Here is a 24,645-nt window from a genome sequence, read left to right as displayed (position 1 = left end):
CCACAAATAGATTACAATAGTGATGATTCATATGGGTTCTAGAAAATGTAAGTTCTTTTAATGATCATTACAATAGTATGCTTAATGTGCTCTTCTGGTATTAATGTTTTTCCTGTATGCTTGTTTAATTGATATCTTTACTAATTGTTTATTCTCTTCTCAATGCAGGTTTAATAATCATGGGCAAGTCCAGCGGTGCTAGTTTCCTCAGTAAATTTAAAGGACTTACTCGGAGTGGACGAGCCCACAAGGTTCCCTCCCGACTACGCGAGGATGACACCTCACAGGGAGGTGGAGGGGTCGGGGGAGGAGACCCTAGAGGAGGAGGCGGTGGGGGGAGAGCCCCTAGAGGAGGAGGCGGTGGGGGGAGAGCCCCTAGAGGAGGAGGAGGTGGGGGGAGAGGCAACCGGGGCAAAAAACTCCGGGCCGTGTCTGAAATAGGAGGGTCTTCTTCGATGCCCTCCTATACAGAGGCACCTTCTGAGTCTGAGGAGGAGGAGTATGTTCCTGATGGCGAGGAGGAGGAGGCCGAGGAGGAGGGTGAGGAGGAGGAGGAGGCCGAGGAGGAGGGCGAGGAGGAGGCCGAGGAGGGTGGAGGGGAGGTTGATCCCGCGTTGTGGGGTGACTTGCCACCGGGTTCTTCGCAGGGGTGGCTGCGTGGTAATGCCGGACTACCTACACCACCTTCTATCGAGGAGCACAAGTGGCTCATTGAACCTGTGGGGACAGAGTAAGTGCCTCTCAATCATATTTTCAACACATGACAACATTTTCTTATTGTACACATGGCAATCATTTGATTCTTTTGCAGAAACTGGATCCTTCACGGAAAGGGCCGTAAACCGAACGGCCTTATCACTGTCCTGTTGAAGGAGTTTTGGCCTGGCCTATTCTGCCCGCGGCCAGACAGGGACCCGCAGCAGCGGGTTTTGGCCACGAGCTGGGCCCACTACGAGGCTTGCAGCAACGCGGAGTACGGGACGACCGCTAAGGCCGTGATCACCAAATTTTGGGTAAGTTCTCTTCTGAATCACTTGTCTTCAGTTTTGTTCATAGTTTATCATTGAATCACTCAACTCATGCCTTGTTTGCTTCTGGTTTTTGCATGATTGCAGCAACTCTATAGAGTTCTTGACGAGCACAAGGCCAGAGCCGACGTGGTCTTGCTTGCGGCTGCGAAGAAGAAAGCTCGTCAGTTGCAGTACGAGGTGCGCTGGGTTGCCGTCTCGCAGTACTACCACTACTACCTGCACCAAAAGATGACCAAAACTCAAGCGCAGAAGCTACGACTTACCTTGAGCAAGGAGCAGTTTATGATGGTAACTATTACTAACTTTTCATTGTTTCAAGCAGTCAACTATATGTTTCGTGCTCACATGTCATGCTTTCAAAATTTGCATAGGTTGTTCCTCGTTGGTGCTATGGAAGGCATGACGGATGGGCGAGTTTGGTGGATAGGTGGCTCGGCGCCGATGCAGAGTTTGCTGCCAAGAGCATCAAGGCCCGGGCTAACCGTGGAGACGACGGGACACACGGCCAAGGAAACAGGAACCACTGGGGCTTCAAGGCCATGAAGGTATATCTATGTGCATGATGCATTTTTGTTCTTCTTTACGTCATGTTCTTATGTATGGCTGACTTCTATTTGACGTTGTAGGAGGACAAGTTGAAGAGGCCGCTCTCAGACATGGAGTCGTGGAAGCTGGCCCGCGAGCGGAGTCATCGCAAGGAGGGAGAGAGCCAATACTACGGCAAGACCGAGGAGCACCTGGGGTCTTACATTCATCACTATCAGGAGTTGCATCCGGATGTTCCTGTTGCTGAGGTCGCCCAGTCTCAGATCGACGACACGGCGGTGGTGGCCATCCAGGGGAAGAAGAATGGCCGGTATCCGTGTTTCGATGGCTTGATCACTCCTTCGATCTCGTACACACGGCTTCGGGCTAGCAACCCGAGCCAGTTAGAGAGTACGGGGCGTTCACAGACTCCCTTAGCCCGCCAGCATGCTGTAAGTACTTCCTCCTTATCTTTTTTTATCTTGCATTCTCAGTTTATTTTCAGCATTGCTCACTTAGAAACAACCTAAATTATGTAGGCATATAAGGAGTTTGTCGAGCATAGGAATCTCGAGGTGCGGGAGTACTTGAAACGAGTGAAGGCAAACGATGATTACAACCGTCAGATGATGACGGTTAGTTTTGCCCTCTTAAAACCAACCTAAATTTTTGCACTTTCATTCCTTCTGATCTTCTAGTTTGCTTGTTTAACTAACATTCAGGCTATGTTGGCGTCTTGGACTAACCGCACGGATCCACCACAAATGGGACCCCCACCACCACCTGCAGGAGAACCCCCACACGTGCCCACGTTCGATGAATGGGTGGCACTAGGCAGTGATGGTTCGGTTAGTACATTTGCCTAACTACTAGCAAACTAGTTCTCGTTCATGAAACACTATCATATCATATTTACCGTTAGAATCTTTTTTGAAACATGTAGGGGACCGGTGGCTCGACTCCTGCTCCGTCGACCCCAGTCACTCCGATCTGGCAGAGTGGTGGTGGTCGCGATGACGGTTTTGGCGGAGGTGGTGCTTTTGACGGAGGTGGTGGTGGTTATGGCGGAGGTGGTGGTGGTTATGGCGGAGGTGGTGGTGGTTATGGCGGAGGTGGTGGTTTTGGCGGGGGTGCTCTTGCTTGATGATTCCGTGCATGTGGCCATCGTGCCATGCCTTTCATATTCCTACTTTTATCATGTTTCATGTCTTGCACTACTTTTATGTTCATGAACTTCCATCGGTGATGATCTTTAGATGATGTGATGAACTTGAGTATGTTTAGATGATGATGGTGAACTTGAGTATGTTTAGATGAACTTGAGTATGTTCACATGATGAATTGTCATATTTCTGCATAATTTCATATTGTTCTGTTTTGAAATGCTGTCAAATGAATTGGAAAAGAGAAAACAGGGAAAATAAAAAAAAACAAAAAAAAACTATGCCTACGGCAAAGCCGTCGGCATATATACGCCCAGGAGTTACCAGGGCTTGCCACGTGGCAAACTATGCCGACGGCTTTGCCGTAGGCATAGCCCTGCTGCCAGGAGAAACCAGGAGCTGCCACGTCGCAGGGCTATGCCTACGGCAAAGCCGTCGGCATAGATTTCCATCTATGCCGACGGCTTTGCCGTAGGCATAGCCCTGCCGCCAGGAGAAGCCGTGGGGCGACACGTGGAGCAGGTATGCCGACGGCTAGGTCGTCGGCATAGATTGAAATCTATGCCGACGACCTAGCCGTCGGCATACCTGCTCCACGTGTCGTCTCCTGTATCGCGCCACGTGTCGTCTCCTGAATAGCGCTGTTGACGGCGCCGTCCGTTGCCGTCAGACGGAAAACAACGCCGACGGCTAAACTATGCCGACGGCTATCCCACGGCCGTCGGCATATGCACCTATGCCGACGGCTATACTACGCCGACGGTCTGACACATCTACGCTGACGTGATCTACGCCGACGGGGCTATGCCAACGGCAGCCGTAGGCATAGATCTATGCCGACGGGAAAGGACCTATGCCGACGGCCTTGGGCCGTAGGCATAGCCCGCGAGTCCGGTAGTGAGATGCACGCAGGCAGGGACCATAGATGAATAATAATAAATCTGTAAAGGTAACAAAGGGAGGCAACAGCAATGATGCAGATGCATTCCTATCTAACTGCTGGTACTAGGCACAGCCTGAATATATGAGCAATATATGCCACTACACTTGACGTCTAGAGTTGACAGTGTTGAAGCAGGATCAAATCAAATGAATCGGATAAATATGGCATTTCCAATTGGTTGGCTAATGCTGGCAATGGAAGCCCACAGCTCAAGATGGCGACGCCTTTTCTTTTTGGGATGCTTAAATCGGTTCAGATTTAGTACTAGCAAGTTGCTCAAATTGCCACCCACGTCCTCCTACGGACATCACAAAGAAGGCATGGATGTATGCAAGGGCGGTTGGCTGGCTTACCTCCGCGTCGCCGTCGCCGGCCGGGAGTCTGCTTCGCGGCGGCCGCGAGCGAAGGGTGGATTGGCCGCGCAGGGAGGCCCTCTCTCCGCACTGTCGGAAGAGGGCGGGGGCGGGAGTGGGGGTGGAGCGTTGGCCGGAGAGGAGACCCTCGCCGCCGGTGGCTGCCTCGAGTCTGCTCTCCAGTCCAGAGTGCCCAGCTGTGGTGTCGGAGGAAGGGAGACCTGAAGCGAGGCCGGCCCAGTTATGGCACGAGTTTTTGTTAGCCTTTCTTTTTTTTCTTTCTTCAAAAATAGGTAGTATCTCTAAAGTTTTTTTTTTTGAGGGTGTAGTATCTCTAAAGTTGAATTTCAATATATACGACATGATGGAATTTACCCAATTTCTCGTGGACCTCGCGGTCCAAATGTGGGCCAGAAGATTGACAGATTTGCGAAGTTAAACATTGCCACACGAATTTCTCGCGATCCCCAAATTTACAGTTTCCCCACAGGAATCCTAGACGTACGGGGTTCTTACAGGTTTTTACAGGGCCTTTCCTTAAATCTCTTCGGCCCCCCTTGATTTCTACCCGGGGTGGTCCCGCCTCATTCTCCTTCTACCAATTCTGTTAAGCCAACTCAGCCTGTAATTAAACTTTTCTGTAATTATCTGTACGTGTAGCATTGCTCATCTCCTCCATCTCCTCTCTGAACCGGGGCACCGCCTCCTCCGGCACTCACACACGTTAGTATGAATTTTTGTTAGCCTTTCTTTTTTTTCTTTCTTCAAAAATAATTCAGATTTCAAAAGATGTTTGGGGTTTCTCAAAAAATCACGAGTTTTTTTAAAATTATTAAAATTTTAAATGTTCGTGGATTTCAAAAAATGTCCCCGAACATGAAGAATGTTCCAAATTTGAAAAAATATCTGTAATTTCAAAAAAAACACAAATTTAATTTTTTTATGGAGTGTTTGAATTTTCTAAAAAATCTTGGATTCGATTTTTCATAATTTCAAATCAAAGTTATCAGACAGATAAATAATGTATGGCATTTCCCCTTGGTTGGCTAATGCTGGCAATCGAAGCCCACAGCTCAAGATGCGACGCTTTTTCTTTTTGGGATGCTTAAATCGGGTTAGATTTAGTACTAGCAAGTTGCTCAAATTGCCACCCACGCCACGTCCTACGGACAGCACAAAGAAGGCATGGATGTATGCAGGTGCGGTTGGCTGGCTTACCTCCGCGTCGCCACCGCCGGCCGAGAGTCTGCTTCGCGGCGGCCACTGCGAGCGAGGGGTGGCTTGGCGGTGCCGGGAGGCCCTCCCGCCGCACCGTCCGCAGAGGGCGGGGGTGGGGGTGGAGCGTTGGCGGGGTTGGTCGGAGAGGAGGCGCCGCATTCTCCCTCCTATCCCAAAATCACTAATTAAGAAGTACTTATTGCAAAGAACACTCCATCTTTCCAGGTCACGACAAGTGGCGTCCATGCAGCGCGCCACTTGTCGCAACCTGAGAGTTTTCCTTTTTTTTTAGATTCGTTTATTCAAAATGTTTTATCTCTTAAACCGTGCGTCCAAATCTCAAACTGTTTTCACCATTGGATTCCTCGCGTCAAGATCTTCAAAACTAGATCCCATGTTGATAGGTTTTGACGAACTTTTTTTTTCACGAAAAATACCGGACGAAAAAACCAAACCGGGAGCATGGTTTTTTCCCTTTCCGAAAGAGGCACGCCCGTGCCTCTCGCGAAATCACAACCGTGCCTCTCGTAGAAGCAAAACCGTGACTCTCGTGGAAAGAAAAAAAACAGAAAACGCGTTTTTTTCCCTTTCCGAAAGAGGCACGCCCGTGACTCTCGCGAAAGCACAACCGTGCCTCTGGCAAAAGCAAAACCGTGACTCCCACGAAAGAAAAAAAACAGAAAACACGTATTTTTTTCCCTTTCTGAGAGGCACGGCCGTGACTCTCGCGAAAGCACACCGTGCCTCTCGCGGAAGCAAAACCGTAACTCTCGCGAAAGAAAAAAACAGAAAACGCGTTTTGTTTTTCCCTTTCCGAGAGGCACGGCCGTGACTCTCACGAAAGCACAACCGTGCATCTCGCGGAAGTAAAACTGTGACTTGCGAAAGAAAAAAAAACAGAAAACGCGTTTTTTCGTTTTTGAAAGGCACGGCCGTGACTCTCGCTAAAGCATAACCGTGGCTCTCGCGAAAAAAGACGTGATTTTCACGAAAGAAAGAAAAGGTAAACGCGTTTTTTCGTGAAATTTTTTTTTTCAAAATTTTTTTTGTTCATAACGCTAAGGAAGACCAGGGAAAAACCAAAACGTCGAAAAAAAAGGGAAAAAACCGTTTAAAAAGCCGAAAATGCGTGCGGAAAAATAAAAAAAAAACAAAATCTGGAGGGAGCGTCCAGAGCGCGACACGTGGCGAATGGCTGAGAGCGCACCAAGTGACGCTGATCGTTGCGAGGCTCCCAAAGGAGCGCTTGTTAACTAGTTGCCCCGGTTTTTTTTTTGAGAATTGAGTGCCCAGCTGTGGTGCCGGAGGGAAGGGAGACCCGAAGCGAGCGCTCATGGGCCGGCCCAATTCTTGGGTGATTTTTTACGCTTCCTTTTTTCTTTCATTTTGATTTTTTTAGATTTCAAAACAATGTTTGGTATTTCTCAAAAATGTTCACAAATTTGATTATAATTTTTTTAAACGTATTGAAAAATTTTCTTGTATTTTAAAAAAATCCCTAAATATGAAAATTGTTCCAATTTTTTTTAAATGTTCGTAAATTTGGAAAATTTTTGGGATTCCAAAACAATTCATGAATTCGAAAAATTCTCCAACTTTTATTTAACAATATTTTCACACATTTGAAAAAATATTTGGAATTTCAAATAAAAGTGCACAAATTTGAAAATTGTTCTTGGATTTCGAAAATGTTTAGAATTTCAAACAATATTCATAAATTTGAAAAAAGGTACCTACCAAGAAATTATGCTTTGTGACACCCCAAAAAACCAAGACCCAAGTCTCACCATGAAGTTGATTTGCGAAGGAAGAGCGAGCCCGGGGAAAGAGGAGCGGAAATGAGACGTGGCTACCTCTATGAGCTCTATGAAACCAAAATGTTGATGTTTGATAGCCTATACGGGCTCTTCTAAGTTATGTTGAGGTCAACCCATATGGTCTCATGGCCACGCTGAACGGCTGAAGTAAGTAGGGAAATCCTATTCAGCACGTAGGTCGATGTTTATCGACCAAGGACACACCATGTGGTCGCTAAATATCAGGTCGACCGAAGTAGACTTCTAGATTTGGAAAGGTTATAGAACATCACGATGTGGTCGCTACGCAGATATATTGGCCGACCCAAGTAGACTTTCCCAGGAGACTCCCTGTCTTGTTTTTTACTTTTGGTTTTTCTAAAAAAATCATTTTCCACTTTTAAAATTTGAAAACGTATTTTTTAGTTTGTAAACATGTTTAGAATTCTTAATAATTTTTTAATTTTGGGAACAATATTTAGAATTTTGAAATTTTTATAATTTATGTACATTTTCTGAAATTTGGAAAGTATTTTTTTTAATATTGTGAACATATTCTACTATTCTTGAACGTTTTTAGAATTCCGAAAAAATAATACACAAATATTTTCAAATTAGCAAAAAAATGAAATTCATGGATTTTATGAAATTCAATAACATGTTTCAATACTCAATAATTTCTTGAATTCATGAACATTTTCTGAAATCAAAAACATTTTATGAAATTAAAAAATATGTTAACACTCGTAAACATTTTTTTCCATTCCTGAACATACTTTCAACTCATGAAATGTTTTTCAAAATCACAAACATTTTCTGATATTGTGAACATATTTGAAAATCACTTTTTTTTTCAGGTTCCATGAACATTTGTTTTTCAAATTTTCATGACATTGTTTGGATTTGTAAAAAAAGGGAAAAGTTGAGATCGTGGGAATAGTTTTTCCGGCCCGCTAGGGTTACCAGGTCCTCCCAATCTCCCGAGTGCTCCTCTCGTCTCTCGAAAGATCCTAGCGCCGCCACACTCCAGCCACCACCTCCCGTCTCCGGTCGCCCAGGAGTAACCGCTCCGGACGTGCGACTTCTCCTCATCCTCATGCTCCTGGGTCGCCATCGTTGCCCTGAAGCACAATGAAGGTCATTCCATGGTGGCGGCTCCTATTATTGAGGATTGTCGTTCTATTTTGGATGAGCTCGGGAAGGTTACTATTGAGTATTATAATAGGGAGTCTAATATAGTTGCTCATGAGCAAGCTATATGGGGTCGTGTTAATCCCCCATCTGTATGGCTACTATCTTGCGGATAGCATCTACACAAAGTGGCAAACATTTGTGAAGCCGTTGAAAAAACCGGAAGGTAAGAAAAATCTTGATTTCCACAATGCTCAGGCGGCGGCTAGAAAAGATGTGGAGAGAGCTTTTGGGGTTTTGCAAGCCCAATTTGCTATTGTGAGAGGACCGGCTAGATTTTGGGATCAAAAGATGCTTTGGTACATCATGCACGCCTGTGTGATCATGCACAACATGATCATCGAGAATGAGCGTGGCCAAGATGTAGACTACTCCCAGTATGAGCTCTTGGGACATCCCGTGCGAGTGCGGCGGAGGCCTGAAAGGGTGGCCCGTTTTGTTGCCTCCTATCATGTCATTCGACGTCCCGCAGTGCATGATGATCTTCGGAAGGATCTTATTGAGGAGTGGTGGGCTTGGAATGGCCGACAAAGAGCATCATGATTTGTGTGTTTGATGTTGTATTGTTGAACTATTTGTTGTATTGTTGAACTATCTTTGTATTGTTGAATTATTTGTTGTATTGAACGATAAATTATTTGTTTGAGTTGTAATAACGAAATTGAACTATTTATTATTGTTGATTTTTTTTGTTTGTGTTTGATCTTTTTGCTTGTGTTTGGAGCGCATATGTTATTTGTGCGAGAGTCGCGCGCGCTGTATTTTTGCGCGCTGTTGGAGCTACGCGCGCGCACTGCATTTTAGCGTGCTGCTGGAGCCAGCGCTGCCCGCCGCGCCAAACTAGACGATGGGCGCGCTGTAAAGTAGTTTTTAGCGCGCCGCGCGTTGGGCGGCTGTTGGAGATGCTCTTAATTAGCTTCACAAACAGCAGTTTCAGGGTGCCAAATTGACAGTCCTCCTTTGTGGTTTCAGGATGTGGGATGATCAAATAAGTGTCACGGGTTCGAGAGAGAGCAGGAAATGCAAGCTAGTCTTGTCATCGAAGCCGTCTCAGTGCTGTTTTCTTTTTTTCTTTTTTGGAGAATCAGTGCTGCTCTTCTTGTGGTTGAATCTGTCTACGCTGAAGCTCAATTATTTCCCGGCACCATGCATGCATTATTAGGAAGCAGATTCAATCGCCATAACAATCACGGGACCATTATTTCTTGCCAAACAGAACCATTACAAATATTATTCGAAAGTATTTCGAATCAGCTTCTATTGCAACTCCAATATCCTTCTGTGTTGCGAACTTGCAATAGTGAAGTCTATTTTTTTTAAAAAAAATTGGCACTTGAGTTAATTTAAGCTACACGATGAAAATGTACCGGAGAGAATCCCCATCCAAATATACACTTACTGGTGGTTTCCCTGACAAATGGGTGATATACAATTGTGTGGTTGCTATGACAGGCCCCAACAATTGTCCATCTACATCTCTCTCGTGAAAGCAATTTCTGAATTTGTATGGTAGGAGTGCTCGTCTTACATGCATTAATTCAGTCGGGTTGTACTAAAAAAACGATTCCCTTAATTGGGAGATGGACGTGCGGGTCCGGTGGTAACTAATTAGATGATTCGTAGAGCCCTGCAGAATTTTGTATATGGATTCAGCTTTGCTGTTTGGATCCAGATATTTCGCACATTAGTGTGAAGTAGCTTAAAGTTGTAGATAAATCTTCAGAGAGGCAGCAATTTTAGGGTTGGTTCTGTCTGAACCAAAGTAGATTCCTTAATGGGGTTCAAATTTGCTATCTAAGTACCATAAAGATTTTTTTTGCGGGACTAATAAGTAGCATAAAGATGTACATAAATCTTGAGGAACAGCGATTTTGTTTAATCAGTACATAAAACAATGCTAATTGCTGGTTCTTCAGAAGTAGGAGCTTGAGGAATATGCAGAGAAGGCCAAGACGTGCGTTGCGTGAAACAACTAGAAATGAGAGACACCGTCGGCCCAGCAACCACGGGCATAATTATGTACACACCTGCTATTTGTTGCAAACTAAATATATTTTCTGGTGTAATTTTTAGCCATCGTTTGAGTTTCAATGACACATGCATTCTCCTTGCCCAATGTAAGGAGACCACTCTGGCATACATGCTGCTCTTGTACTTGTTTCTCTGAGATGCATTGCATTGCTGAATCTCGCTTTCTTTCTCTGCCTGCTCTCATCTCTCAGACTGCATTTGAGCTGGGCAAGCCGGCCTCCAATCCAAACAACTTTGTGTTCATGATCCATGGCAGAGTGATGCAGCCTAGCTATGTGGGTTGTCCCCAGCAACCAGCATGTTCTCTCATCTGTGCCTGTGATGGCCGTGCATTATTTTGTGCACGGCTACTATTATTTGCTAGCTGGAGCGACTTGTTCTATAAGAGGGTGCGAGAATGTTCGACACCTCTAGCTGGAGCGACTTGTTTGTAAGCCTGAATGCATGTGTGATTGGGGTATGTCTTAGTCAGTTTCAGATTTTATGGCAGTGATGCGTTCGACTATGGATCGGCTGCTTGTTCCTCTGTTTGTGTCTCAAACCTGAACTGATTACTGGACCTGTTTATGAGAGTGTGCTTGTCTTTTTGTATTTTGGCCTTTCATTCGTGTCATTTTCTTCCGAGCATACAAATCAGGATTTATTTTGAAATCTGCCACTCTGAAAATTTGTCTCCAAAGAATCCCGTCTAATTAATTATGAGTTGCCTTTGAGTGTAATTTTGTAAACCCTCCGTCTTCTAATTATGAGATGCATTTGTCTCCAAAGAGGCATGCTGTACGTTTTTATTAGAGAACCAGTAGCGATGTGCTTCGAATATGGGAAGATAGACACCGCTACAAAATTAGCTACCAACATTTCCGCTCAACTGAGTACCCAGATCAAAAGCCTCTGGATCGTGAAACGGGCACCTTCAACACTTGCGGAGCTATAGCAAATGTTTACAGGATGGCAGCGTATGGTATCAGGTATGGGATATACTGCGCGCATCAAGAATTTCCAGTCCCTGCTAGGAGCCAACCCCTATGCCAAAATGAACTCACTTGACGGACCAGCACGGAAATGACGACCGGTTATGCGGAGCAGTTCCTCTTTGCAGTTAGTTGTAAAGAGGGGAAATCAGGAAACAACACGCACGGATGTCCAAAGCAGCAGCCACTAACCGAGCACTGACGCATCCCAAGCCAATTCTTTGAAGACAAAATGAATAGCTGAGCATTATGAATCACAACACGGTCGAATCCTTTATTTAACAGCCACAGCTGAAATACGTAGGCGATATCATACACGGTTCACAACTAGCGCACAGAGACGCGAACAGAACAAGTACACACACACACAGTTCAAACAGGCAATGCAAAAATGAAAAATAGTCTCAAAGATGAAAACACGACTTTGGTTCCGGTCTTATTACAACAGTATAAGTGCAGTCTTACTACAAGCAAAAGCACACAAATATATAGTAGCAGGAGCAGTGGTAAGCAAAGTAGAGGCAGTGTGCCTTGAAATAAAGTAGAGGAAGCCCACCAACAGAGTTTTATGGTGCTTCCTGAAAAAAGCAGAGGAAACCTTGAAATGGTGTACAGTACTACATCAGCTGCACCGCTGCACTGACGTATACCAACACTGCATATGATATGATGCATCTTGAGATGGATGCATTGACGCCCTGACTCCTTTGCGACCAATCTGCATGCGTGCGTCTTCCTTCCAGCCGGTGACCTACAGGACCAACATCGCATCACATCAGCATGGTAAAGTAGTAATAGTAGAGACGATGAAGGAAGCAAGTAGTGGTACTAGTTAGTTGGCAGGTGAGTGGATATACATAGCTTACCTGCATGCACTTTCCTCGACGGTGTGGCTGGTCAACGTCGGAGAGTATGCTGCCACTGTGTCCCTTGAATTGCAGAACATTGACGCAGCAATGTCAAGAAGTCACCGGTGATTTCCCAGAAGGCTAGATACTGGAGGGGCATGAGGAACTCAATGCCAGCTGGGACCTCCGTCATGCTTCTGAGGTTGCTTAAGACTAATATTTCCAGGCTCGCCATGGCGCCTTCCTGTATCTCTAGCCGATTCAGATTAGGCAGGTCCCTTAGCCAGAGAACCTTTAGCTTGGGGAACCACCCCCTGAGAAATGCCAGCTGCTCTCCATTGTATGCTCTCGTGAGACGTAGACACGTCAAGTTTGTCAACCGAGAAAGGGATGGCAGGGGGTCTTCTCTCAGCTGTGACCAGTATAGAGACAATTCATACAAGTTCTGCCCCCCAACAGCTTGGAGGAGAGGAGACTCATCCGCTAGTCGTCCTGTCAAAAGTAGCTTTTGCAGGCTTGGCAGGCAGACATTCAGCAAGAGAACCTCGTTCTCATCACTTGCATTCACATATAGGTTGGACAAATACTGCATCTGGACTAGAGATTCGCTGATACTTCTACAGTAGATTCCCTTCACATTCAATAACCTCAAGCTTCTCAATTGCCTCAGCTCCCCTAAATGTCTAACAGACTCATCCTGTAATTCCAATGCCTGTAGCGTCTGAAGGTTTATTAGATTTCCAAGTCCATTGGGTATATGCACACCACTGCAACTTGCAAGCTCTCTCCATCTTGGATCAATTGTTTTCTGAGCAAATAAGTGTCTGAGCTTCTTCAGTTTCACAATCCCACTAGGCAGCTCATGTATATCAGATTCATAAAGGTCCAGTGTCAATAGATTTGAAAGCTTCTCAACAGACTTCGGAAGCATCTTCACCTTTGAACCCCGCAAACCCAAATGACAGAGATTAAAAAGATCCCCAATAGCATCTGGAATCTTCTCAATGGGCAGACCACTTAATTCAAGCACTGTCATATATCTTGACTTCATGCATAGCAAAGGTAGTAAGGTGCATGATGACTTGCTACTGCCCAGTGTAATGACAGTCCGAAGTTGGTGCATATTGGAAAATGGCTGCTCAATATCCTTCTTTAGTTTGTGAAGCACCAACCGACGTCCATCCATCTCAAGAGACCCCCCAGGCCCCCACACTCATCCTCATAACTAACACCAAAGCAGTTCTTCTTGCACAAATCAACTGCCAGTTCACGTACGAGATCGTGCATTCTGAATTTCTTCATCCTACCAAAGTGGTTCCTCTCAACAAGTTGTAGCATGTTTCTGTCAGTCAACTCCTTCAGATAGCCTTCTGCCACTTCTTCTAGTGTGCTTTCACCCCTCTCCTCAATGAACCCCTCTGCTATCCATAATCGTACAAGTTGTTTCCTTTTAAAATGGTGGTCTTCTGGAAATAACCTGCAGTATAGGAAACAACTTTTTAAGTATGTTGGGAGGTAGATGAAGCTCAGATGCAAAACATTTCTTATGTCGTCCAGCCTTGAATTGTTAATTATCTCCCAGCCCAGTTGGTCATTTATTCTTCTCCATTCTTCCACAGTTTTCTCACGCACACGCAATAGGCTACCAACTGACACAATAGCAAGAGGCAGGCCTTTGCACTTGCTAACTATTTCCTTGGACGATGGCTTCAATTCTGTAGGACATTCATGATTTGTATCTCCTGGAAAGACTTTCTTACAAAAGAGATCCCACACCTTGTCTTCTGGTAAAGCTTTCAATGTTAAGCTATGTCCTTGAGAGGCAAGTGCGGCAATGCTGGCTTCCCTTGTTGTAAGTATCACTCTACTGCCCTTATCATTATGAGTAAGCATCCTTGACAAATCATGAAATGCTTCCGGATCCCAAACATCATCCAATATGATCAAGTACTTTCTTTGCTCCAGATATTTCTTTAGTGTCTCTTCAAGGCTCATGATGTCCATGGACAGAGTGTTACATAGAGCACTAGCATTGTCTTTAAAAAGTTCTTTGATCATATTTCTCAAGACATCTTCTCTAGAATAAGTTTGAGAGATGGAGACCCAGGCGTAGCACTGGAATTTCTCCCTCTCCCTCTTGTAGACATTTGCAGCTAAAGCAGTTTTACCAAGACCTCCCATTCCGAGCAGAGCTATCACAGAGCATTTCTGATCATCACCCCCCAACCATTGCTCGAGTTTTTCTCTGTTTTTATCCACCCCCACTAGATCTTCTTCATCAATTAAGCGTGAAATGTTTGCTAGCTCTTGGGATCTCTTGACAATGTAACTGAGGTTGCTAGAATCCCCGTTATTTATCATGGGAACCCAACGGTTTTTTGTCTCTGATAGGTGTGAAAGGTCTTTCTCCAGTTCCTTCACTCCGAGAGCTATCTGATTCAAACAAAGCAGTGATCTTGGCTTTTTGAACCCTTTCTTCAGGAAGAAACAACAACCTATATCATGTTCTCGACCAACTAGATACAAGTACTCATCCACCATATCCTCCATCACATGTGCTACTTTGCGTACCTCCTCTAACCAGCCCTCATATACTTGATTGCTGCGGTTTCGAATGTCCATTTCACATAGAACATCATGCATTACCCGAAGCTCCCTGGCAACACGACCAATGCTACCCTGTAGCTCCAGTAGTTGTGCCCCGAACTTTGCTAACTGCACACTGGCCTGGTCTGCCGCTCCTTTTGCCAAGGCAATTCCAATCTTTTTAATGGCTAGAAGGATCACAATCTCCGCCATTACTTTCTGAGGCTTGCTAATGCCTCGTTGGTTGGTGGCGTCCTAGTTGTATACTTTCCTCAGTATCATCAGAAAGTTCACTGAAAAATGAAGTGATGTATTAATTAATCTGCTAGTGCATTCTGGTAGTAGTAAGCACTTGCCAAAACACTTCAAAACTCTTCAACCATAATGGAAAAGTGTAAGCAGAAGCTGTTAAAGTAATCCTCCTAAACTCTTATTTCATGTTGTGAACCTATCTAATTCTAACCCGCATGATCCAACAAAACAGTTCTTATGACAAGCAGGCCCATGAGAATCTAAGAACACTTGGGACTGTGCTATAGTCAACTGCGGCAAATTTGATGTTATTACCAGACAAGAGTGACACTCAACCAAATAACTAGCCATGCTTCTGTATAGGAACATCTCAGGTTAAAATGCCCCAAACTCAATGCTTCTGTATAGGAACATCTCAGGTTAAAATGCCCCAAATGTTGAAATTTGGACCAAAACAAAGAGGGAACCAATCCGGTATACCTGCCAGATTGCCAAAATAAACATTTCATTTTCAGAGAGTTAGCTAATCCAAATGTTATGGGTAACTTAGTTCCATGCTTATCTCAATATTATCAATCTAATACTATTTCCAGATGTATGGACAAACAAATAAATGGCTATACTTGTTGATTAAGTTGCAAGAAATATGTACTGCAATCAAGAAAATGAATAAGCAAACAAAGCTATATTCTATTAGGAATCATTATGAACAACTATGCTACAGATTAATTTGTGAATCCAAGGAAAAGAATGGGCGGCAACTAAAACATGAATATACCTTCACACTCGCCAGACCTTGGTGTTGTCAAAAATTAAGAAGATCGGCCAGACCTTCCTGGAGAAATCTTTATTGTGCTTAGGAAGCTGGAAGAAATGGCAATGCAATGCATTAAGTCACAAAGTATACTAGGCTTGCTAACTTGAAAAGATACATCAGGAGTTTTTTTGTTTGCACCAAGGGAGTATATTGTTCTTAATCAAACCTAAGATCGATAGCCAGAAAATTAGGAAGGACAACAAACCTGCCTAGAAATGGCTTAGAGCTGATCGGTGTTGGTGAACCTGCCTTGTTCGTTTCTCAATCTGAAATTTGAACCAAGACAAAGAGGGAACTACTCCGCATACCTGCCAGATCACCGAAATAAATATTTCACTTTCAGAGGGTTGGCTAGTGTGATAGTTATGGATAACTCAGTTCCAAATTTTCCTCAATATCAATCTAATAGTATTTCCAGATGTATGGACAAACAGATAGCTATAGTTGTTGATAAGTAAACCATCCTGTTCACTTTATTGAGGAAAATGTTGCTTTAGGAGGAATCAATATATCATTTCAATAATCAAAACGACATAAATTATTCAATTAAAAGCAGCCATCCTGTTCGCTTTAGGAGATCCTCACACAACAAGAATGTTGCTTTAGGAGGCTAGAAATCCCCACATTATGGTAACTACAATGCAAGAGCATATGCTAACTGCTAAGTATGCCAGCAGTAACAAGCATTATGAACAACTATGCTATAGATTAAATCCAGATTATTTGTGAATCCAAGGGAAATAATGTACAGCAACTAAAACCTGAACATACCTTCTTGCTTGAAAGATCTTGTCGTCCTCACAAAGAAGCTCGTCCTTCCAGGAGGAAATTATATTGTGTTTATGGTGCTGGAAGAAATGACAATCCATTAGTCACAAAATATACTTTCTTTTACTGATTTTAAAAGATAGAGCAGGAGTGGTTTTTGTTTGCACTAAGGGAAATTGTCGTGAGGACAGCCTAAGATAGCCAAAGAATGGGGGAAGGACGATACACTTGCCTCGTAATGGCTTAGATCCAATCAATGTTGGGGACCTCCTTGTGCTTTTCTGAATCTGAAACCATAGGAATAATCTCATGGATCCTCACAAAAAACTAGGGACCTCATGACTTGGCTGTTGAGGTTGTCAACTTGTCATCGAAGCTTAACCATGGAGATCCTGAACCCTCATGGAGCCATGGGTACGACTGAGAGCGTGCTAGCTTTTTGTTGATGAAACGTAGCTGGATTTGATCTTCAACTTGAAGAATCCTCCTTCCTTTTACACATCAAAACCAAAGAAGCACCAGCATACCTGGCTTCTGATGGGTGGTTGCCTAGTTGTATACTTACTCAAATATCAATAGAATGGCCACTGCAAAATGAAGTGAGTGCTGTATTAGTTAAACCGTTAGTGCATTCTGCTAGTACCAAGCACTTGCCGAAACACTTCAAAACTCTTCAACCACAATGAAAAAGTTAAATAAAAAGAACATTTCCAAGAAATCGTCCCAGATTCTTATTAATTGTTGTTAACGTAGCTAGCTCTAACCCACACAATCAAGCAAAGATGTACTTAGAACAGGCAGGTCAATGAGAAATTTAAAACACTTGGGACTGTGCAATATTCCACTGCAGCAAACTTAATGTTATTAACTGACCACCACAAGTGACAATGAACCAAATGACCGATCGTACATGCTCTTCGTACAGGGGCAGCTCAGCTTAAAATGGCCCAAATGTTTAAATTTGAACTGAGCAAGTCAAAGAGGAAAGATATCTGAAATACATGCTAGCTCGCCCGATATGAATATTCTACTTTCAGATAGCAGGCTAATGTGACTGTAACAGGTAACTTTCTCAATATCTATCTAATAATATTTCCAGATGTATGGAGCAAATAGCCACAGTTGTTTAATTAAATCAAACTGTTAGTGCGTTTTGCTAGTACCAAGCACTTGCCAAAACTCTCAAAGTAACCCCCCTACAGTATTATTTCATACTGTTAACCTATGTAACACTAACCTACATAATCAAACAAAACTGTTCTTATAACATGCATGTCTGTGAGAATTTAAAACACTTGGCATTGTGCTATAGTGAACAGGAGCAAACTTCATGTTATTAGCTGATAAGAACGAGTGAACTTGACCAAATAACTGACAATGCATACTCTGCTTCCTTAGCAAGTAAAAATTCACAGAATATTGAAATTTTAACCTAGTAAGAGAGTGGCAACCAATCTACTTGCCAGGCCAGCTCACCAATGAATATCAAATTTCAAAGAGTTGGCTAATGTGATAGTTCCATAGCTTTCTCAACATATACCTAATAGCTAGTTGTCGATTGGGTTGAAAGAAAGATAGATGTATCGAATCAAGAAAATGAATAAGAAAGAAATGCTATAATGTCATAGGAGTCATTAGGAGAAATCAATAAACTGTAACGAAAGCGATTTTAGTTAAAAGGTACTTTACGAGATCCTCACACAACTAGAATGTATACAGAATCTGCTGGAGATGTGCTGTCAAGCCTGATAAAATGCTCATTGTTCAAGAATTCAGTTAACTGGTGCATAAGTGCAGAGGAAGCCAAGGCTCTGACTTGTCTAGAAGAGGTGCATAAAGTGTAATCTACAATACCCCTGTGGTTGTGCAGAGCAACTGCAGCCCAGTAGTCAACGCGTTGGTGTACCAAGAGAAATCTTTCTGCGATCGGCTGCATTATAAAGGAAACAGGCTGTTACTCCAGGAGTTGGCCCAATTCAGATTTGAGAAGATTCATCGCCAAGCAAATGGAGCAGCGCGCGAGCTAGAACAGTATGGTATTGGTAGGAAGGTGTTGTTTGGTGGTGTATTGCAGGGCTCGGTTCCAACCTGTGTGATTGTAATAATATCCAAAGTATCCTTCCTAATTAACACACAACAGAAGGTTCAAAGAAAAACAAGAATGATGACTTTGCAAGGCTAGAAACTCCAACATTATGGTAACTACAATGCTAGAGCATATGCCCAGCATGCATGTGCTAACTGCCAAGTATGTCACCAGTAATGAGCACTATGAACAACTATGCTACAGATTAATTCCAAATTATTTGTGAATCCAAGGGAAATGATGGACGGTAACTAAAACCTGAACATACTTTCCCGCTCACCAGACCTTGGCGTCGTCACAAATTAAGAAGCTCGTCCTTCCAAGAGAAATCTCTATCGTGCTTACTGGTGCTGGAATAAATGACAATGCATTAGTCACAAAGATACAGCATGAGTTTTTTCTGTTTGCAGCAAGGAGATATATTGTTCTTACTACAACCTAAGATAGCGAGAGAATTAGGAAGGATGACATACCTGCTTCGAAATGGCTTAGATCCGATCCATGTTGGCGACCTCCTTGTGCATTTGCGAATCTGAAACCATCAGAATAATCTCATGGATCCTCACAAAAAACTAGACCTAACGACTTGGGGCTGTTGGGGTTGTCATTGAAGCTTAACCATGGAGATCCTGAACCCTCATGGAGTCATGGGTGTGGCTGAAAGTGTGCTGGGCTTGTTGTTGATGACAAGTAGAGTAGTTGGCTTCGATCTTCAACTTGAGGTACCCATCAGATCTAAAGAACAGCACTGACCTGTAATCGATTAGCATCGACCTAGCTACCCAGGAGCAAAACCAAATTAAGGGCAGCGAACCTGACCTGTAATCGATGTAGATCTGGACTTGTGGTGCTGGTGACCTCCTCCTTGTGGGCTTGCTTTAGGATCTGAAATCACCAGAGCAGAGTCATGGCTTGGTGAGAACAGAGAATGAAAGCTAGTCTTGTTGAAGCCATCTGAAGCTCCAAGTCAAGTCAATTATTTTCGTGGTGGCTGAAGCTCAATTATTTTCCGGCCCTGCGCCCGTGTGCCCGTGGCCCCACGCATTAAAGGTGCTGCTTCATAGCACTGTGGTGATATATGTCTCCATACTGTGGCACGGTATGCACACAGTGATACAGCGGCACAGAGCTAATGCCTTGAAGCCTTCAACAGCCTACTGCCTACCCATGTGCAACCAAGCAGAGTTCTGCCGGAGCAGAGCCATAAAACCGTTGGACATACCAAGGTTCTGCATGCTTGCTTCAGAGTCCCTAATGTGTCTCTCCTTTTGTTTTGTTTTTAACAAGATATTCTCTAGGAGAAGATTTAGTAATTCTGAAGGTTTGGAAATGACATGGATGGCAACATGTTTAGAATTTAAGAACATGGGCATACAGTTTGTGAAACACCCACTGTTAAGTAAGAACAATAATAAGGATATATTCAGATATGCCTGAGCAGTATAGTAGCTAAACCACTAGCAGCAAACTAAGCTATATATGCTCACAGAGATTAAAAGGAATGTTTTGACAGAGCGAGCATCAATCCAAAGGAACAGCTATATTCTTGTCCACCTCTATGTACTTAAACTCTTTCATCTATTGCTCCCTGTCTTTTCGATCATTCTAGGAGCCAAGCACCTGCCATAGCAAGTATGGTGGAAATCTCAGTTTAGTAGTATGATGATCAAAATAGTTTACTGTCTTAGAGAGAGCAAGGACCGCAAGCCATCTCAAGTCAATGCTATTCTTCTCGTGGTTGCTGAAGCTCAATTATTTTCCCGGCATGCACAGTTGCACATCCAATCACTTGGACATTCATGGACCTCTGCATTAAAAGTGATGCGTTAAAGGTGCAGTCCATACTGTGGTATACACACAGTGATGTGATACAGAGTCACAGAGGAATAGCTTCAAGCCTTGGACAGCTTACCCATGTGCAATTCCAGGCAACCAAGTTCTCTTGCTTCAGTTTTCTGCTTCAAATAGTGGGCTCTCCTTTGGTTTTGTTTTCTAGGAGAAGATTTAGAAATTCTGAAGGTTGGCAACGTATGCACAAATAGTGGATAATTAAGCTATATTGATCATGAGGAGCAGTAGAAATGGAGGCTTACAAGGATTTCTGAATTACACACTGTTAGGTAAATAAGGCTATATTCAGAAAAGTATGCAGGAGCAATGAACTAAGCTATATACATACAGATTCCAAAAGCAAATTACTTTGATAAGAAATGGTGGAAATCTGAGACCCAAATTTGATTAGTTTTATAAGAGACCGAAACTCAGCGTCGATTTGCGATAACACAAACACAGCGTGGTCCTGCTTCAGAATCTTGAGTGGACAGCTTACAGCTAGCTGATCCAAGGTATGGTTGCTGGCAACTTGAGAGCAATAATTGGGAAGGGTATAAAGATTTTTACACACTTTATTTTCGGAGTGACATGAATGCATCTCTAAAATTAATCTATCATCAAATCTGATATATATATATACATATATATATACTAGTTAATGGCAGAACAGAGAAATAAAAAGAAGCACATCAGCAACTACCTCTGATTTCCATTCAGGACAATGTGGGGGGGGGGGGGGGGGGGGGGGGGGGGGGGGGGGGTGGTTAGGCATTGTCGCAGGACGGTGGCACTGATATGGCACCGATTGTTGGCGCCAATCTACTTCACACAAGGTGAAGGTGACCAACGAGACGAACTCCAGCTGCTTGGCAGCAGCATGGTTCCAGTAGTTGCCCACATGTTTTGACTGACCAAACTGAAAACTTGAAAACGAAAAATGGCGAACAGTCTCAGATCCATCAATCAAGCTACAGGACTCTACTCGTGTTGAAATTATCCTCTGTCAGAGGTCAGATATTAACAAGGAACGGCAGAAAAACATGTATTCAGGGATTCCAAATGTGTCAAAAGGTACATTTGGAATCTGTCACAGGTAGCTACCATCACTAATACTAGTAGCAAGATGCAGTTAATCTGTCAAAGGTAGGCACACAATTAATGAAGGGCGGCAATCATATACGTCAGGAGCCTCTGAGCAGCAGCAATCACATGAATATCGTTTTGTCATTGGAAGCAGCATAAAATCAAATCAAGTTGTTTCCCTTGGCCAACTCAGGATGGCAATCGAAGCCTAAGAAATTCAGTTCAGATTTACTGACAGCAAATTCTCGATCGGATTTAGTACCTAAGTTGGAGCCCATGGATACGGCCGGAGAATAAATCATGCTTGGGTGGCTGGCTGGCTTACCTCGTCGTCGCCGCCGGGTCGCGCCGGGGGGATCCACTTCGCGGCGGGCGCGGGGAGCGAGGGGGGACTTGGCCGGGCAGGGCGGTACAGTCGCTGTACGGGTGGGAGGGGGTGGGGGGATTGGCCAGAGACGAAGCATTCTCCTGCCCATAACCCTCGCCGGCGGCGAGGTCGTCTGCTTGCCCCTCACTCCATCTCTCCCCTCTCCGGCCCAGTTTTTTTTTCAAGTTCTTCCGGTCGAGCCCCGGAGTACTAGTTTCAGGCCAACTTCAGCCCACGACACCAAACGAACGTTCGTTTTGGCCTGCTTTCGTCCGTTTAACACGGCAATGGATCACCCATGTCCACTTGAGGCTGTTGCCGTGTCGGTGCATCCAACGCGCGGCCGCACTTCAAATCATGTCCGCGGTGGACGCGCTTAAAAAAATCATAAAAACTAAAACAAATGCCGAAAAATTAAAATAAATGCAAATATAAAAACATAAAAACATAATTAAACATCACGGCCCCGTTCCACAATTCACATAGACATAACTAACATAAAAAAACAAAAGAAAAGCGCCGCCCGTGCGTTCCTGTCGTGCTCGTCGATGTCGTGCCCGTTGCCGTCTCCTAACGCGTCGCCGTTGTCGCCATCGTCGCCAATGAGGTCGATGTAGGGCGGCGGCGTCCAGATGTAGGCCGGTCCTTAGAAGGCGGGAGGCTCCTGGAAGGTGGGAGGCGCCTGCACCACCTCACCCTATGGCGACGTCTCGCGCTACGGTGAACGTTGCGGTGTAGGGCACCAGTTCACGGCCCCCACAGCGTCGGCCATGTCGGCGGCCGTGCACGACCAGCTCCACCCCTGGCCCACCAGGCCCGGGTGGAACGCAGCGACGGGCTGCTCCTTGATAACCCACAAGTATAGGGGATCGCAACAGTTTTCAAGGGTAGAGTATTCAACCCAAATTTATTGATTCGACACAAGGGAAGCCAAAGAATATTCTCAAGTATTAGCAGCTGAGTTGTCAATTCAACCACACCTGAAAACTTAATATCTGCAGCAAAGTGTTTAGTAGCACAGTAATATGATAGTAGTGGTAACGGTAACAAAAGAGTAATGAAAGCGAAAGTAATATTTTTGGTATTTTCTAGTGATTGTAACAGTAACAACGGAAAAGTAAATAAGCGTAAATCAGTAGATGGAAAGCTCGTAGGCATCGGATCGGTGATGGATAATTATGCCGGATGTGGTTCATCATGTAACAGTCATAACCTTGGGTGACATAGAACTAGCTCCAATTCATCAATATAATGTAGGCATGTATTCCGAATATAGTCATACGTGCTTATGGAAAAGAAACTTGCATGACATCTTTTGTCCTACCCTCCCGTGGCAGCGGGTTCCTAATGAAAACTAGGGGATATTAAGGCCTCCTTTTAATAGAGAGCCGGAACAAAGCATTAGCACATAGTGAATACATGAACTCCTCAAACTAAGGTCATCACCGGGAGTGGTCCCGATTATTGTCACTTCGGGGTTGCCGGATCATAACACATAGTAGGTGACTATAGACTTGCAAGATAGGATCAAGAACTCACATATATTCATTAAAACATAATAGGTTCAGATCTGAAATCATGGCACTCGGGTCTTAGTGACAAGCATTAAGCATAGCAAAGTCATAGCAACATCAATCTCAGAACATAATGGATACTAGGGATCAAACCCTAACAAAACTAACTCGATTACATGATAGATCTCATTCAACCCATCACCGTCCAGCAAGCCTACGATGGAATTACTCACGCACGACGATGAGCATCATGAAATTGGTGATGGAGGATGGTTGATGATGACGACGGTGACGAAATCCCCTTTTCGGAGCCCCGAACGGACTCTAGATCAGCCCTCCCGAGAGCTTTTAGGGCTTGGCGGCGGCTCCATATCGTAAAACGCGATAATTTCTTCTCTTCTCTTTTTCTTTCCCGGAAAGCAAATATATAGAGTTGGAGTTGGCGTCGGAAAGTCTCCAGGGGGCCCACAAGGTAGGGGGGGGGCGCCCCCCACCCTCGTGGACAGGGTGTGGGCCCCCTGGTCTTCATCTTTGGTGAGGATTTTTTATTATTTTTTATAAGATATTCCGTGGAGTTTCAGGTCATTCCGAGAACTTCTGTTTTCTACACATGAAACAACATCATGGCAATTCCGCTGAAAACAGCGTCAGTACGGGTTAGTTCCATTCAAATCATGTAAGTTAGAGTCCAAAACAAGGGCAAAAGTGTTTGGAAAAGTAGATATGACGGAGACGTATCTACTCCCCCAAGCTTAAACCCTTGCTTGTCCTCAAGCAATTCAGTTGACAAACTGAAAGAGAAAAAGAAAAACTTTTACAAACTGTGTTTGCTCTTGTTGTTGTAAATATGTCAAGCCAGCATTCAAGTTTTCAGCAAAGATCATAACTAACCACATTTGCAATAATTCTCAGGTCTCATGATTACTCACATCAATAGCATAATCAACTAGCGAGCCATAATAATAGATCTCGAATGACAACACTTTCTCAAAACAATTATAATATGATATAAAAAGATGGTATCTCGCTAGCCCTTTCTGAGACCGCAAAACATAAATGCAGAGCACCTTTAAAGATCAAGGACTGACTAGACATTGTAATTCATGATAAAAGAGATCCAGCCATAGTCATACCCAATATAGATTAACAGTAATGAATGCAAATGACAGTTGTGCTCTCCAGCTAGTGCTTTTTAATAAGAGGGTGATGACTCAACATAAAAGTAATAGATATGCCCTTCGCAGAGGGAAGCAGGGATTTGTAGAGGTG

The 24,645-nt window shown here is 44.0% G+C and overlaps 1 long non-coding RNA gene and 1 pseudogene across 6 annotated transcripts; both read right to left on the bottom strand.

Annotated features, from left to right (window-relative positions):
* Positions 1-11,593: 11,593 nt before the first annotated feature.
* On the bottom strand, positions 11,594-16,578 carry LOC123147153 (disease resistance protein RPM1-like; annotated as a pseudogene).
* A 225-nt stretch (positions 16,579-16,803) lies between these two features.
* Positions 16,804-22,049, bottom strand: LOC123147154 (uncharacterized). Of its 6 annotated transcripts, none has more exons than XR_006473073.1 (7): positions 21,821-22,049; positions 20,492-20,571; positions 20,067-20,386; positions 19,199-19,464; positions 19,053-19,111; positions 18,848-18,929; positions 16,804-17,080 (listed from the first exon to the last, which is right to left on the bottom strand). It is a non-coding gene; the product is annotated as an uncharacterized lncRNA (long non-coding RNA). The 6 variants fall into 6 exon arrangements; XR_006473069.1 differs by having other exon boundaries at positions 20,134-20,386; positions 21,821-22,047; XR_006473070.1 differs by lacking the exons at positions 20,067-20,386; positions 20,492-20,571; positions 21,821-22,049 and adding an exon at positions 18,348-18,423 and having other exon boundaries at positions 19,199-19,314; positions 19,399-20,059.
* Positions 22,050-24,645: the final 2,596 nt, after the last annotated feature.

The sequence above is a fragment of the Triticum aestivum genome, chromosome 7A, assembly GCF_018294505.1.
Source record: "Triticum aestivum cultivar Chinese Spring chromosome 7A, IWGSC CS RefSeq v2.1, whole genome shotgun sequence".
Taxonomy (NCBI): domain Eukaryota; kingdom Viridiplantae; phylum Streptophyta; class Magnoliopsida; order Poales; family Poaceae; genus Triticum; species Triticum aestivum.
This window is presented reverse-complemented; position numbering and strand designations above follow the sequence as displayed.